Source organism: Triticum urartu, chromosome 4 (genome assembly GCF_003073215.2).
Source record: "Triticum urartu cultivar G1812 chromosome 4, Tu2.1, whole genome shotgun sequence".
NCBI lineage: Eukaryota > Viridiplantae > Streptophyta > Magnoliopsida > Poales > Poaceae > Triticum > Triticum urartu.
In genome coordinates, this window is record NC_053025.1 from 394,262,331 (window position 1) to 394,280,520 (window position 18,190).

Consider the following 18,190-nt stretch of genomic DNA (forward strand, 5'->3'; position numbering starts at 1 on the left):
CAGAGCCCCTCCCCTTCCCCCCCCCGACCCCCCAACCATGGCAAGCCACCGAATCTAGTCCTCCGCCGCAACGGTGGACCTCACACCCCGCCGGATCAACCTTCCGCACCTTGGAACCCCCAACAACCAACTCACCACTTCACCGGAGCCGCTTCAGTGACTGGCTTGTCCATCGCTCCAGATCTCCTTGACCGACATCATGGTCCACCGCACCAGATCTGCTTAATCGGCGCCCTCGTCCACCACGTGTAGGCCCTTCACTGATTCCCTTGTCCGCCCCATCGCTGGCCCTTCATACAAGCCCTCGTCCACCGCAACAGATCCGCCTCACCGAAAGCACTGTACACCGCGCCTACCGAAGCCTTCGTCCACTGCACTGGACCCGCTCCTCGGACGCAATATTCAACTCCACCGGCCCTGCTTTACTGACGATGCATCCTCATCAGGTTATTTTGATTTGTACTCCTTCGGTTTTTCTCTTCTTTATCGTGCAACTCTTCACTTACCATAGATGAGCTTTCTTGTATGTCGACAGGTGCTGCAATCGAAGCACCGGAGCCGCTTCAGTGATGGCGATAGCCGGCCCAAACTCAACCGCAACACGAGCACCATCGATGATCCTTAGCTATCAAGTATGACAACAAAACACATACGCCGCCGAGATCAGGTACTATTATCCAATGGCCGGTGCCTCCGTTCACTTTCTTAGCACAAGCACCGCACTTTTGAATTTCTTCAGGGCATCATTCAATTTTTCATGAGACGCGTTATTGTGCTTGCACCTGTAGGGCCATACTTCTGGCAGTGAACATGTTACATGTGCAAAATTACATACCAATGCACATATAGTTAATATGCTTTAGTTTTGTCCTAAGTATTACTGTACTTCCTAGATATCACTAACTACTATTTTACTTCTTGCATGCTATATTTATGATAATGGTGTTGTTCTGATGCCACCTATTGGTTCCATCAGACTGCTTCATGTTCTCTAAGATTAATTACACATCAGCAAACTAGCATGTGGTTCTGGTGCTTTTTGTTTGTTTTACCCGACATTTTCTGATGCTAGCTATTACATCACTGCTCCGAGCCTCTGTTCATTACTTTTTCTGTGTTCTTGATCTTCCCAAGTTGCATGACTAATTTGATGCTTCTATTAATTATGGAGTTGCCAACCCCATCAAGCAAAATATTTGTTCTTTTGGGGCTGGCACCTCGAACAAACATAAAAATAGAGTGAAGAAGATATATTGTCGTGTAAGCACACACCCTTCTTTCATTAGTTTAGATGAACCATTGATGATCAGTTCAAACCAGTGCATGCGATTAAAATTAATTTTACCTAAATAGAGGGTGTAGAATAAACTACAACAACTAGATTTGCAACCACGTGATGCTGACGATCTCTTCAAAGAACATTGCAATAGCAGCGAGGCTTCATAGCAACATATGGTAAGCCAATGTGTTTTAGTACATGTGAAATGTAATGCGTGTGGGCTGGTTTCTTGGTTTGTGCCCTCAACCTGTAATCCTACAGAATTATAAATAGTTTAGTTTTCTGCTTTGTTGTATTGCTTGATTTGAATGCTTGCTTGTTACTTGTTAGGCTATACCTGAGTTGGCCAATATGTCAGTGATGACCCACAAGTATACGGGATCTATCGTAGTCCTTTCGATAAGTAAGAGTGTCGAACCCAACGAGGAGCAGAAGGAAATGATAAGCGGTTTCCAGCAAGGTATTCTCTGCAAGTACTGAAATAAGTGGTAACAGATAGTTTTGTGATAGGATAATTTGTAATGAGCAACAAGTAACAAAAGTAAATAAAGTGCAGCAAGGTGGCCCAATCCTTTTGTAGCAAAGGACAAGCCAGAACAAACTCTTATAATAGGAAAAGCGCTCCCGAGGGCACACGGGAATATCGTCAAGCTAGTTTTCATCACGTTCATATGATTCGCGTTCGATACTTTGATAATTTGATATGTGGGTGGACCGGTGCTTGGGTGCTGTTCTTACTTGAACAAGCATCCCACTTATGATTAACCTCTATTGCAAGCATCCAAACTACAACAAAAGTATTAAGGTAAACCTAACCATAGCATGAAACATGTGGATCCAAATCAGCCCCTTACGAAGCAAAGCATAAACTAGGGTTTAAGCTTCTGTCACTCTAGCAACCCATCATCTACTTATTACTTCCCAATGTCTTCCTCTAGGCCCAAATAATGGTGAAGTGTTATGTAGTCGACGTTCACATAACACCACTAGAGGCTAGACAACATACATCTTATCAAAATATCAAACGAATACCAAATTCACATGACTACTCATAGCAAGACCTCTCCCTTGTCCTCAGGAACGAACGTAATTACTCACAAAGCATATTCATGTTCATAATCAGAGGGGTAATAATATGCATATAGGATCTGAAAATATGATCTTCCACCAAATAAACCAACTAGCATCAACTACAAGGAGTAATCAACACTACTAGCAACCTACTAGCACCAATCCCAGACTTTGAAACAAGAATTGGATACAAGAGATGAACTAGGGTTTGGAGATGAGATGGTGCTGGTGAAGATGTTGATGGAGATTGCCCTCTCCCGATGAGAGGAGCGTTGGTGATGACGATGGTGATGATTTCCCCCTCTGGGAGGGAAGTTTCCCCGGCAGAACAGCTCTGCCGGAGCTCTAGATTGGATCCGCCAACGTTCCGCCTTGTGGCGGCGGAGTCTCGTCCCGAAAAGTTCCTCCTTATTTTTCTCATCGAAAGACCTCATATAGGAGAAGATGGGCATCGGAGAGCCACCAGGGGGCCCATGAGGTAGGGGGCGCGCCCTAGGGGGGGCGCCCCCACCCTCGTGAGAAGGGTGTGGCCCCCCTGGCCTTCATCTTTGGCGTTGATTTTTCTTTATTTCTTTTAAGACGTTCCGTGGAGTTTCAGGACTTTTGGAGTTGCGCAGAATAGGATCCTGTTCGGCAGCCCTCTGCTCCTCTAAATTCTCAACTCCACTCCTTGCTTCTCAACTCCCAACTCTACCTGGACATTTTATAATTTGGCAAAACGTTCGGCCCCCAACTCCAGCTCCTCGAGGACTACAGCCATGCACGTGGAGAAAGAGAATCAGGGGCGTACAGGTGAGGACGAGAGATTAGTGTGGTTCTGTTTCCTGTTTTATCTCCCGAACCGGTAAGTAATGGCATTGGTGGGTAAAATACACTCAACTCCTGGGCCAATTTGCTACGAGGCACGAGATGGAGCGCCCGGAGCACCACTTTCGCCACTCCGGCAATTTGTACTACGAGCCGCTCTGCTCCGGATTATTTAATCCGCGGAGTTGACGCGTTCGTTGCCGCTCCGCCAGCTCCAGAAGCAGAGTTGTGGAGTGGAGGGCTCCCGAACAGGCCCTAGGTCTCTAATATTTGCTCCTTTTCCAGACCAGAATTCCAGCTGCCGGCATTCTCCCTCCTTGTGTAAACCTTGTAAAATAAGAGAGAATAGCCATAAGTATTGTGACATAAAGTGAAATAACAGTCCATAATGCGATAAATATCGATATAAAAGCATGATGCAAAATGGACGTATCAGTCAGTAGTGCCTATTGTACTATCATAAAGAAATGCATGCCTAGTTCATTTGAGTCCTTAACTTTTCCTCTGAACTTCATCACAAGACTGTCTTCGTAGTTTCTATGAGGCCACACCGTTAAGTGCTTTCTTAGATTATTTGAACTGCATAGATGCGTTGGCAACTTAATTATAGCGGTGGTACACTCCCTTTCAACTAGGGATGTCAACTGGGTCCCGTTTAATCCTGATTAAAGTCCACTAGTGGTATGATAGTTCAAAAGAGTTTTTGTTTTTTGAGGAAAATGAACTAGGGAGCTAGCAAAACTAACTAGATGGGACTGGCGGATGTCGTTTATTTGCCACTTACATCCCTAGTTTCACCTTACCATTTTAATTTCTTTTCGACTGGTGCTGCTTCGAACCATTTAAATATAGCTTGCCATGCTCGGCAATAATTCGTATGTCATTTACCATGTAAACTTACTGCCTGGATCATGTGATAACTATCTCTTACTTATGTCCAGCGGAAACCTTTCAGGGTGCCGTTCACACTAGGACACAATGTACAACCCTAGAATCTATTTGTGGAAGCATTGCGCCATCCATGTTACCAGATGGTAGCAGTTCAGAGGCAACACCGCCGACGAGCAGTCTGAGCATAGATATTATAGTTCTTGAGGCTCTACTAGAGGCACAAAGAGATGGTATGGCTGCCATGAATGAGGTAATCTTGATCTTGAGGCTGTAAATGATGCAATTAGCTGCACACATTATGCAAGCAACCCAAGAATTGGAGGAAGAAGAATGTTGCATTTGAAGACGGAGGAGGTCCTGCTGTTTCTGCTATCTGAAGCCCAAGGTAATCCCAGTTCTTCTTTATATACCAGTTGAAATTTTCAATAGATTATTGTACTTGCATGTTGTATCATGTCTCTGAATGGATTATGCTGTAAGACCCCCTATGTCGTCCATGTGTTGTAATAATCTGAATTTTTTAAGCGAGGTAATCCTCGGTACTTGCATGATTGACATAAGGTGAACTGTTTTTCGTGTGAGCATATTGTATTGGATGAAATAAATGTTTGACTCAAAGTGTATCCAACCTATTGAATTCGAAGATCACAGCATTTCTGAATCATAATCATATATAAAGGTGGAATAAATCTTTGTTGTGGTTTTGAAGAAATAAATAACAAAACGTAGAATTATCTATGGATATTCGTAATCGAATACAAATTGGATTTGAATTTAGTTGCCAGGGCCCAGGGCAAACGTGAATGCTAATTCTCCCAAGTTTTGAATGAAACGGCTAAACACCCACTATCATTTGTGGGCTGCCTTAAGCAAGTGTTCGTGAGCTGGAAATTACTGTCTACCCCTGACACTTTGACATCCTTACCGACCGGATTTACACTGCTGTCAATAGGGGTAGACTAGTAACTTCAATCAGATGTGACACAACCGCCTCTGAGCCCATTCAGACACGGTGGGCGCCAAACATGGGCGGCAAAACACATTTGATTCAAGCTCATCCGAAAGACATGTGTCTCTCCCTCCATTTCCCCATTCATACACAGTGGGGGGCAAAACAAACTCTCCTTGTCCTAAATCGATGCAAACAAATATTTTAAATAGGGGAAGATGTCTAACTTCCCTCGGACGTGACACAACCTCCCTACCTGTCAGCCCCGTTCATACACCATGGGTGGCAAAACACCCTCTCCTGGCCCGAAATCGCTACTGGCAAATATTTGGGAGATGTGAGATTACCGTCCTATCCCCAACTGACGTGATTTCCGAAATTTTAAATGGGGGTAAGTTCTTAACTTTCCCACATTTCAGACAAGCGCGTCCCAAAGTTTGAGATCCCCCCTCCCCCTCCATTTCCCCATTCATGCACCATCGGCGCCACAACAACCTCCCCACTGCGGCCAGCCTCCTCCGTCTGCCACCCCATCCTCCACCTTGCCGGAGCCGCTACCCCTACCCCGTCATCCACTGCAAGAGATGGACGTCTCTCATCCACGGCGCCGGACCAGGATCCTTTCATCGCGTCCTCTCGCTTCATCGACACCGTCTTCCACCTTGCCGTTGCCGCTCCTACGACCGCCTCGTCCACGGCAACATGATTTATCCCCTGACCCGTCCGTCTACCATCTAAAGTCTTCTTCCCCACTGCTGACAGCCATCGCACCCACATCACCCTCAACGTATCAGTAGGGGCCTACACGGTGTCGCAAGAGAAGTGGTACTCTTCCATATGTGCTTAAGTAATTGATCTCACCTGGAAAATAGATCGTAAATTGTTTACTGTACTGTCCGTACCAAATCGTAGTGGCTAGTTGAAAGCAAACATTGGTTGTGAAGTAGCTTTATCCAGTTTGCACCTTCAGATCCGCCATGGCACGGTCACTATACTCGTAAAGCTTATGGTTTCCCCCCTTTATATTCACTACCATCATCGTAGGTGCTTTGTGTCGTGATAGCACTGCTCCTCAAGACCTCAACCCATCAAGCAAAACAACGTGCCACTCACAATTCCAAAGCTTAGGTGTTGAAATATGAATATGATATGATGCTCATATTACTAAAATAGAGAACGTTAATTTGGTCACCTAATGTTCCTATATTCGTTTTGAAAAGCATGTGCACCACCCACTAGTCCAGCTAGTTCCACTTTCCTGATTTTACTCTTGATGCTTACGGTTTCCCCTTTTATCTACTCTACTATGATTTGCGTAGGTGCTTTATGTTGTACTAGCATTACTCCACCCTTCAAGCTAAACAACACAACGCTCAAATTCCAAAGCCTAGTTGTTCAAATATGATCGTGATATGATACTGATATTAGTTAACAAACACATTTAATTGGTTAGCTAAAGGTCCCACTTGAGTTTCCAAATGCATGTCGTGACATATAGAGAGACAGCAGAATTGCATTCCTTGTCACTTGTTGACTATACTTTCTTGTCCATACCAAATCTTAGTTGTTATTTCAAAGCAAACATCGGTTGCTAACTACCATTTGCGCAGTTTGCAGCTTTAGATCTGCCATCCCACTGCCATGGTCAACACTATACTCATCATGCTTACGGTTTCCCCATTTTATGATGACCACGATCAGCATACGTGGTTCGTGTCGTAATAGCACTTCTCCACCCATCGAGCTAAACAAGCTTAGTTGTAAAAATTCAAATCCGACATTATGCTGATATTAGTAAAACTGAGAGATGTTTAATTGGTCAGTTAAATGTTGCTACTTTAGTTTCTAAATGCATGCGAGCCACATATGGAGAGACCGGAAGGAATATTGTTTCTCTGTGCGCTCTGGTTCATCATGGGTGGGCAACCGACATTGTATAGAAAGACTCGTAATATCTTCAATCTGCTTGCTCTTCTGCTCTTCTTTAAGATGATCCTCTTCTCTTCTTTAACATGATCCTCTTCTCTTCTTTAATAAGTATGTTCCTTGTTGGGAAGAGTAGCAGAGACATTTGCGGTTGACTAGTCCGGTTGAGTTGTTCTCCCTTAGTATATTTTGAATCGGTCAGGTTAGGTCGACTTGTTCTTCTTTACTATATGTTGAAGCTGTCATCTGCGAAGTATCATCAGTTCTGGAGCTCTCATATTTTGAGTAGTAGGCCACATTATATTAATGCACACACCAAATTACAGCATGCATGGCATCTCTCAGAAGAATTGCAGAGATAGCACAAAGGGGTTTACAGGGAGGAAGTATTGGATTAGAATCACTTCTGCATTACAAAGATAATCTCACTTGCTTTTATGTTTTCATGCATGTCAGGTATTGAACATTATGAAAATGAATATGAGAATGGGCGCACGAGAGGAATATTTTGGAAGAATCCACTGGCTAACGAACTTGGTATGGTGGAGGATGGCCTATCTTATTCACCCATCAAGGTGCTTGCTCTAACTTGGCAAGGTTGTATTGGTCGCACATATTTTGCATCTGACCTCTTGCATTACTTCTACTTTGTTACACCATCTATTTAGTTTAAGCATCGTATATGAGTATATAACATACCTATCCATTTTCTGTACCTTTTCCATGTGTCGTCATACTATGTTTTTCCAGTCAAATGTTGTTCTTTCGTAATAGATGTCCAAAAGGAAGAGGGTGAGTGCAGATCCTCAAGGAGTACAAACTAGGTATTTGGAAAAGGTAGTGATACCTGATAAATCAGATAGATCAGCAGCCACAGAAAACATAGCCCCAACTATACCACACTTTACCCCTACTCCACTGGCCAAACCCCTATTAGAACTGGTGAGAGCCCAGCGTTAGGTACTGTCTATGATATCAATTCAAAATTTGAACTCCTAAATTTCTGCATGTGCCTTACCTTCTCTCTTGTATAAAAACTAATTTTAGATGAATCTCCTTGCTCAAAGGATCGTAGGATCTCACGACAATACTGGGCTCTGCATTGCTCTTGTCAGTACCTCTTGCCCTTTTTCAGCATACTTACACTCATTGTTGTTTGATTATGTAGCATCACTGTAAATGTTCGCTTCTTTATCCTCCCTTTGCTTGAAATTATAAGATCTATATTTACTCTTAGATAAATGTAGAATTAACACAATGGTTATGAAGTTTTGGATTGCTCATGTAAGTACATGTTGTCATGTACTCCCTCTGTATCGAATTAATTGTTGATCAATTGGATGTATTTAGAACTTAATAGTGCTAGATACATCCATTTGAGAGACAAGTAATAACGGACGGTGGTGGTATTACTGTACTTGCATCGCAAGATAGTTGATTGTCTAGCATTACTCTCCATCTTATCTGCCCTGCCCTCCACTTTCTCCAAATTATCATATCTACATTTACTCTTACCAAAATGTTGAATAAAGCCAATGCCACTGCACGTTGATGTCTGCATTCCTCTTGTCAGTACCTTTTGCCTTGTAACCCTGTACTTCATTAATTAATAGTTGATTATGTATCATCAGTCTGCACCTGAGCTTCATTATCCTCTGTTTCTTCCAATATTATTTGATCTATATTTACTCTTTGCAAAATGTAGAATAATGGCAACGCTAATAAAGAATTTTCTTTGGGGAATTTATTGAATTATCCTTCCATCAACATGGAGAAGGGCTTTGTCCAGCCCGTGTTAACATGTAACGTAAGTTCATCCTTCTCAAGACTTCAAACTTTGTTCTAGTATAGAGTTGGATATGCATCATTTCCTCCACTGCTGCTTACTTTGTTGTTTACATCTGATTGGATGTTTGCAACAACTACCAGTTTTAAATTGTAGGTGTAAAAACATGTTCCTTATGCAGAATAGATCCATTTATTTGCTTATATAATTGTGAAACCTGTTACGTGTCTCCTTCTTTCTCTTTCAGAGTCGTATCTCTTATGCCAGGCAGAACTTTAGGGAAGATAGTGAGCCAAATCATATTGAGGACAGCGAGATGACCCCAAGGTCATGTCTTGATGAAGACAGTGAGTTGAAGCTACTCACCAGCAGGTCTAAGACAACCTTTGTGTAGTCGCTGCCTCAATTAGTTCGACTTCTTCAGTCTCAACTTAAAGCGGAAAGGCTTGATTCAGCTCAGCTCTAACTTGAAGTCAAAGATGCACAAAAGATGTCAGAGGACTGCCTTGTGCACTATGGTGCCATACAGCTAGGGATGGAGCATCTATCGTTGAAACAACTGAGGTCTCGTCAGCTTGTTCGGCTGCTTGCGGGACCGTCCTGGCCAGGCCTAGTGCCTTCTGAAGTGCTCTCAGTTTTGTATATTCTTTTTTCAGCATGTTTATATGCACTGGTGGCGACCTTTGATGCCCATTGTATGTAATCCACGGTCACGTTGCGCTTTATTATCACCGGTAGCAAACTTTGATTCCCAGTGGATGTAATATGCCGTAATTTCTTTATTGTAGAGTCTAGGTTTATTCTTTGGTCGGTATGCTGTAATTTAGGCCGGAAGGTTCAGTGGATCTCAGTGTTGTCGGTCTTCAGGCTGGCCCGTTACTCATATGGGACAAAATGTGGGCCTATAATCATCTTGGGCCATTCACTACTACAGGATGGTCCAAATGCGACACTACGATCAGAGACCCTTCGACAAAAATATGTGCGATGCCATAATCGCAAACGGTGGTGTAAAAGAACCGTCAAAAAAGGTGCAAAACATTTGCGATGGCGAAGCTATCAAACACAGTTTAGATTTTAGTTGCGTGTGTGATGCAGGGCATACGTTTAGCTCATTGAACTGTTTGCGATGAGGAGGAACAAAAGAAACGGGTATCCTGATGAAGGCGTGTGCGATATAGAGCATACGGTTCACTCGGATGAATTGTTTGTGATTAGGCAACACAAAAGAAACGGTCAGCCGGATCAAGGTGTGTGTGATATGCGGCAAATAGGTCCGTAATCAGAAATGTGTGTGAAGACCAATAATAACACAGACGATTGCTGCTAATAAGCCGTGTGATTTGCTCTGTCTACAATAGAATAACATGTATATATATAACTAAAATAAACATCCAATTACATAAGTGACTATACAGATCATTCGCACACACCTCAATAAACAATTGCGTGCATTCTAAAGTAGGAGAAACGATCGTCTAGTCATCTACTTCTTGTGATGATGTCGCCACTGCTATGCGGCTTGATCCCTTGTTTGGGTCAGAAAGAAGACAGTTCCTCATGTCAACGATCTGCATGTGCATCTCGTAGCTTGTATATGCGTCCATGGCCACGTACTACTCTCTATCATGAAGATCATGGTGCTACTTTGAATCACAAGTGTGGAAAAAGGATAGTAGCATTGTCCCTTTTTTTGGGCCTTCATTTTTTTATTTGGCCTTTTTTTGGGACAATGCTGTATTAAATGATGATCATCACACTTCTATTTATTTACAACTCAATGATTACAACTCGATACTAGAACAAGGTATGACTCTATATGAATGCCTCCGGTAGTGTACCGGGATATGCAATGAATCAAGTGTGACATGTATGAAAAATTATGAACGGTGGCTTTGCCACAAATACGATGTCAACTACATGATAATGCAATGCAATATGACAATGATGAACGTGTCATGATAAACGGGATGGTGGAAAGTTGCATGGCAATATATCTCGGAATGGCTATGGAAATGCCATAATAGGTAGGTATGGTGGCTGTTTTGAGGAAGATATAAGGAGGTTTATGTGTGAAAGAGCGTATCATATCACGGGGTTTGGATGCACCGGTGAAGTTTGCACCAACTCTCAATGTGAGAAAGGGCAATGCATGGTACCGAAGAGGCTAGCAATGATGGAAGGGTGAGAGTGCGTATAATCCATGGACTCAACATTAGTCATAAAGAACTCACATATTTATTGCAAAAATCTACAAGTCATCAAAAACCAAGCACTACGTGCATGCTCCTAGGGGGATAGATTGGTAGGAAAAGACCATCGCTCATCCTCGACCGCCGCTCATAAGGAGGACAATCAAAGAACACCTCATGTTTCAAATTTGTTACATAACGCTTACCATACGTGCATGCTACGGGACTTGCAAACTTCAACACAAGTATTTCTCAATTTCACAAGTACTCAACTAGCACAACTTTAATATCACTACCTCCATATCTCAAAACAATCATCAAGCATCAAACTCCTCTTAGTATTCGAAACACTCATAAGAAAGTTTTTACTAATCTTGAATACCTAGCATATTAGGATTATTTAAGAAAATTACCATGCTATTTAAGACTCTCAAAATAATCTAAGTGAAGCATGAGAGATCAATAGTTTCTATAAAACAAATCCACCACCGTGCTCTGAAAGATATAAGTGAAGTACTAGAGCAAAACTATATAACACAAAAGATATAAGTGAAGCACATAGAGTATTCTAATAATTTCTGAATCATGTGTGTCTCTCTCAAAAGGTGAGTACAGAAAAGATGATTATGGTAAACTAAAAGCAAAGACTCAAATCATACAAGACGCTCCAAGCAAAACACATATCATGTGGTGAATAAAAATATAGCTCCAGGTAAAGTTACCGATGGAAGTGGACGAAAGAGGGGATGCCTTCCGGGGCATCCCCAAGCTTTGGCTTTTTGGAGTCCTTAGATTATCTTGGGGGTTCCATGGGCATCCCCAAGCTTAGGTTCTCATCACTCCTTGTTCCATAATCCATCAAATCCTTACCCAAAACTTGAAAACTTCACAACACAAAACTTAAAGTAGAAAATCTCGTGAGCTCCGTTAGCGAAAGAAAACAAAATACCACTTCAAGGTACTGTAATTAACTCATTATTTATTTATATTGGTGTTAAACGTACTGTATTACAACTTCTCTATGGTTTATAAACTATTTTACTAGCCATAGATTCATCAAAATAAGCAAACAACACACAAAAACAGAATCTGTCAAAAACAGAACAGTCTGTAGTAATCTGTAGCTAACGCAAGATCTGGAACCCCAAAAATTCTAAAATAAATTTCTGTACGTGAGGAATTTATCTATTAATCATATACAAAAATAATTAACTAAATATAACTTTTCAAATAAAAATGGCAGCAGTTCTCGTGAGCGCTAAAGTTTCTGTTTTTTACAGCAAGATTAACAAGACTTTCCCCAAGTCTTCCCAACGGTTCTACTTGGCTCAAACACTAATTAAACACAAAAAACACAACCAAAATAGAGGCTATATAAATTATTTATTACTAAACAGGAGAAAAAAGCAAGGAATAAAAATAAAATTGGGTTGCCTCCCAACAAGCGCTATCGTTTAATGCCCTAGCTAGGCATAAAAAGCAAGGATAGATCTAGGTATTTCCATCTTTGGTTTTAGGGAAGAAAAGAGTAAACTTGCTTTCTATGGAATTAATCTTTCTATTTTTATAAAGCACATGGATATTAATGGTAGAAGAAAGATTAAGTATGTTACGGAAATTTGTATCTAAGCTAGCCTTCATCTCTTTGATAGGTTCGTTTTGGTAAGAGAGCAAAACAGATGTAGATTCAACTTTCTCATTCATGGGGTGACCAAATATGGTTTTCATATTTTCATAAGTGTCAATGGCATCCCCTTCAAGAAAGCCTTCTTCAAATATAGAATCTAAGACATGCTTAAAAGAAGAAGGAAGGGCAATATAAAAGCTTTTTAAGTAAACTTCAATTTGGTATTGAGGCACATAGCTAGCCCTGATCCTTAATAGTCTATACCAAGCTTCTTTCAAAGATTCATCACGTAAATAACGAAAAATTCTGGAATCATCTTCATCAAAATTATTAAGATTCTCATTGATAACTCCAGTAGGGTTTTCCATAATATCCTTATTTTATAAGCTTAGCGAGAATAGAAGGGTTGTCCAAAGTACTAAAACTCGAGAGAGAACCCCCAACCCTTTTTGATTCAGACATATGTTGTGACTGCATATGGAGCTGCCACCGTGGAAGCCTTGCGGGCGGAACTTGCTCGAGCCAATGAACAAGCGAGGATTAGTAATGCGGCTGCTTTGAAGGTAGCTGAAGAGTTGAAAGCCAAGAAGGCCACACATTGCGGGAGCCAGGAGAAGATGGCCAAGATGGCCGTAGAGTTAAAAGACACTGTCGACCATTGCCGGGTCCTTGAGAAGGCCGCGGCGGCAGACAAAGACACTCGTTCTGCTATGAGGACAAAGACACTCAAACACTAATTAAACACAAAAAACACAACCAAAACAGAGGCTACATAAATTATTTATTACTAAACAGGAGAAAAAAGCAAGGAATAAAAATAAAATTGGGTTGCCTCCCAACAAGCGCTATCGTTTAACGCCCCTAGCTAGGCATAAAAAGCAAGGATAGATCTAGGTATTGCCATCTTTGGTTTTAGGGAAGAAAAGAGCAAACTTGCTATATATGGAATTAATATTTCTATTTTGATAAAGCACGTGGCTATTAATGGTAGAAGAAAGATTAAGTATGTTACGGAAATTTGTATCTAAGCTATCCTTCATCTCTTTGATAGATTCGTTTTGGTAAGAGAGCAAAAGAGATGTAGATTCAACTTTCTCATTCATGGGGTGCCCAAATATGGTTTTCACATTTTCATAAGTGTCTACGACATCCCATTCAAGAAAGCCTTCTTCAAATATAGAATCTAAGACATTCTTAAAAGAAGAAGGAAGGGCAATATAAAAGCTTTTTAAGTAAACTTCAATTTGGTATTGAGGCACATAGCTAGCCCTGATCCTTAATAGTCTATACCAAGCATCTTTCAAATATCCATCAAGTAAATAATGAAAAAAATCCGGAATCATCTTCATCAAAATTATTAAGATTCTCATTGATAACTCCGGTAGGTTTTTCCATAGTATCCTTATTTATAAGCTTAGCGAGAATAGAAGGGTTGTCCAAAGTACTAAAACTCGGGAGAGAACCCCCAACCCTTTTTGATTTAGACATGGAGGGAGAAAGGCGAGCGAGAAAACGTAAGGGCAGATAAAACGGCAAGGGTGAAGTGGGGGAGAGGAAAACGTGAGGCAAATGGCAAATAATGTAATGCGGGATATAAGGGTTTGTGATGGGTACTTGGTATGTTTGACTTTTGGGTAGACCTCCCCGGCAACGGCGCGAGAAATCCTTCTTGCTACCTCTTGAGCACTGTGTTGGTTTTCCCTTGAAGAGGAAAGGGTGATGCAGCAAAGTAGCGTAAGTATTTCCCTTAGTTTTTGAGAACCAAGGTATCAATCCAGTAGGAGGCTACGCGCGAGTCCCTCGCACCTGCACAAAACAAATAAATCCTCGCAACCAACGCGATAAGGGGTTGTCAATCCCTACACGGTCACTTACGAGAGTGAGATCTGATAGATATGATAAGATAATATTTTTGGTATTTTTATGATAAAGATGCAAAGTAAAATAAAGGGCAATGAAAATAACTAAGTGTTGGAAGATTAATATGATGAAGATAGACCCGGGGGCCATAGGTTTCACTAGTGGCTTCTCTCAAGAGCATAGGTACTTTACGGTGGGTGAACAAATTACTGTTGAGCAATTGACAGAATTGAGCATAGTTATGAGAATATCTAGGTATGATCATGTATATAGACATCACGTCTGAGACAAGTAGACTGACTCCTGCCTGCATCTACTACTATTACTCCACACATCGACCGCTATCCAGCATGCATCTAGAGTATTAAGTTCATAAGAACAGAGTAACGCCTTAAGCAAGATGACATGATGTAGAGGGATAAATTCATGCAATATGATAAAAAACCATCTTGTTATCCTCGATGGCAACAATACAATACGTGCCTTGCTGCCCCTACTGTCACTGGGAAAGGACACCGCAAGATTGAACCCAAAGCTAAGCACTTCTCCCATTGCAAGAAAGATCAGTCTAGTAGGCCAAACCAAACTGATAATTCGAAGAGACTTGCAAAGATAACCAATCATACATAAAAGAATTCAGAGAAGATTCAAATATTGTTCATAGATAAACTTGATCATAAACCCACAATTCATCGGTCTCAACAAACACACCGCAAAAGAAGATTACATCGAATAGATCTCCCCAAGAGAGGGGGAGAACTTTGTATTGAGATCCAAAAAGAGAGAAGAAGCCATCTAGCTAATAACTATGAGCCCGAAGGTCTGAGGTGAACTACTCACACTTCATCGGAGAGGCTATGGTGTTGATGTAGAAGCCCTCCGTGATCGATGCCCCCTCCGTCGGAGCTCCTGAACAGGCCCCAAGATGGGATCTCGTGGATACAGAAAGTTACGGCGGTGGAATTAGGGTTTTGGCTCCGTTTCTGATCGTTTGGGGTACGTAGGTATATATAGGAGGAAGAAGTACATCAGTGGAGCAACAGGGGGCCCACGAGGGTGGAGGGCGCGCCTGGGGGGTAGGCGCGCCCCCTACCTCGTGGCCTCCCTGTTGGTTGCTTGACGTAGGGTCCAAGTCTCCTGGATCATGTTTGGTGAGAAAATCACATTCCCAAAGGTTTCATTCCGTTTGGACTCCGTTTGATATTCCTTTTCTTTGAAACCCTAGAATAGGCAAAAAAAATAGCAATTCTGGGCTGGGCCTCCGGTTAATAGGTTAGTCCCAAAAATAATATAGAAGTGTATAATAAGTCCCAATAATGTCCAAAACGGTAGATAGTATAGCATGGAGCAATCAAAAATTACAGATACGTTGGAGACATATCAGTGGTGGCAGCAACATCTGCCTCGGGGATAGCAACTGGCGAGAGCGGCATAGCAGTTGTCCGTTTTGCAGCGGCGGCCTTAGCCCTGATGGAGGCCGCCCACGAACATGTCGAGGCCGCCCATGCCCAGCTCCTGGCGGTCACCGCACAAATCGAACGAAACTTCTCCAACAACGGTCGGCAACCCACGGCGGAAGATCTAGCAATCACTGAGAGCGTCCGAGCAGCCGTCCATTCCTCCGCTGCATACCTTGCAATAACGGAGCCCGTCCAAGCCCAGATCGCGTCCGCCCACGCCCAGCCCATGGCGGCCTTTTCCAAAGAGATGGCGGATGCGGATGGCGAGATGCTTGCCGAGTATGGTGCGATGGATGGCATGGAGCCCCTTCCCCAGGAGACCGTCGGGCACGAGCTGGACATGGAAGCAGCGGTGGAGATCGACGAGCACCAGCCATAGTAGTACTCTTTGTTTTGTTTAATTAAGAGCGCCGGTCTTTAATTTGTTAGAGTAATGTTTAGGTCAGCTAGCTCTGTTTAATTGCTGAACTTGCTCGATTAAGAAGTGTAGGTGTGATGTAGTCTCCTTTGTGTACCCAAATTATGCAATGACGTGGATGGCCACTGTAACCATGGAAATTCGAACCAAAACTTTTGATGTTGAAACTCATCTCACACGGGTGAAGCTATCTAAATCGTTTGTGATGTCCACATATCGTACACAATTCTGAATAAGGGAATGTGTCTGATGACACTTTGCGCGCCAGTTTTTTGGCTGAAGCAATTCCAAATTTTCGGCTTCCGCGGAGATATCTACCTCCCTGCCCCCTCCCCCTTACCAAAAGCCACATTTACCCTCTTCCCGCCTTCCTTTCCAAGTTGAAACCTTCACTCCTTACTTGCAGCGCCGCCTCCTCGTCGGCGACCCTCCTTCACGCTGCTCGGCCTCGTCTATCCAGGCAGGTAATCCACACCCGACCCCCATCCTCCTCCTCCTTCCACATCCCACATGCCCCGACCGCCAGTGCGAGCGCCACACCTTCCACCGAAATCACCGACCCCTCCACCAAATAAGCGCCGCCCTAAGCCATGGTGCACGCGGTATAGCCAGGATCTCAAGGAGCATTTGGCAACGGAGAAGCAAATCACGGCTGCACGCACGGATGAGGTCATGATGGCTGCGATTCGTGCTGACCCCGGATCTTGGAGGAGCACCTTGCCATTTGCTAGCTACGCCGGTTAAGCATGCTCGGTTTACCCGTTGCGTGTGCTGCTCCTACCTTTCCTTCACAAATTCTAGTGAATTGTGCTATCTAATTTTACCATGCAATATGGTGCTCTAGTGTATATGTTCTATATGTCGTGCAGTGTGGTGCTCACTTATTAACTGTTTTATTAATTAGTTGTCGTCTTCAGTTAACTGTTTGGTTCAATTCTGCAAATGTGATGTTCAATTCTTCAGGCTACAATTTTGCATTGTCTTCCATGTGAGAAATAAATCGAATTTATCTTTACAAAATACATGAGAAACGAATACAATTGCTATATTTCCAAGTTCTCAAGCATGCTTGATTTGGTTATACATTGTGCAATGTGGTGCTCAGTTAATGTTTGGTTCATTTGTGTAGTGGTGTTTAGTTAACTGTTTGGTTCAATTCTGCAATGCGATGTTCAATAGTTGTGGGTGCATTCTGTTATTGTATACCATGTGAGCAATAAATTGAATTTGGCTGTAGTAAATACATGAGAAACAAATAGAATTGCTACAATTGGTTGTAGTTAACTGTTTGGTTAACTGTCGATCTTCTATTAGGAGTATGTTATATTGTGCAATGTGGTGCTCAGTTAATGTTTGGTTCATTTGTTGTGGTGTTTAGTTAACTGCTTGGTTCAATTCTGCAATGCGATGTCCAATTGTCGTGGGTAGAATTTTGTATTGTTGTGCATGTGAGGAATAAATCAAATTTGGTTGCACTTAATACATGAGAAACATATACAAGTGCTATATTTCCTAGTTCTTAATCATTCTTGGTTTGGATAAATGGGTTTTCTGTGTGGCTTGAATTAATCTGATGAATCTGCAATGTGCTTATTTTTCATCAACATATTTTACTGATAGCATGCGAACCCTTACTTAACCTGATGACTAACTACCTTATATGTGTTGCAGGGAAACAATGGGAAGCACTGAGGTTTACAATCGAGGTTAGCACATGCATGGCCCGTTCTCTAATAGCACATTATTGTGCAATTGCAGGAATCATTCTAATATTTTGGTTTTTAACAATTTGGTCCTGCACATGTAGGTCCTGCTGTCAGAGGTTTTGACCCACTGTTCAACCCTTTTTGCATATGGGGAAATGAGTTGTCCATGAATATCAATCAAATCAAGAAACTCAGAAAGATTTTTAGGATAAAGAAAT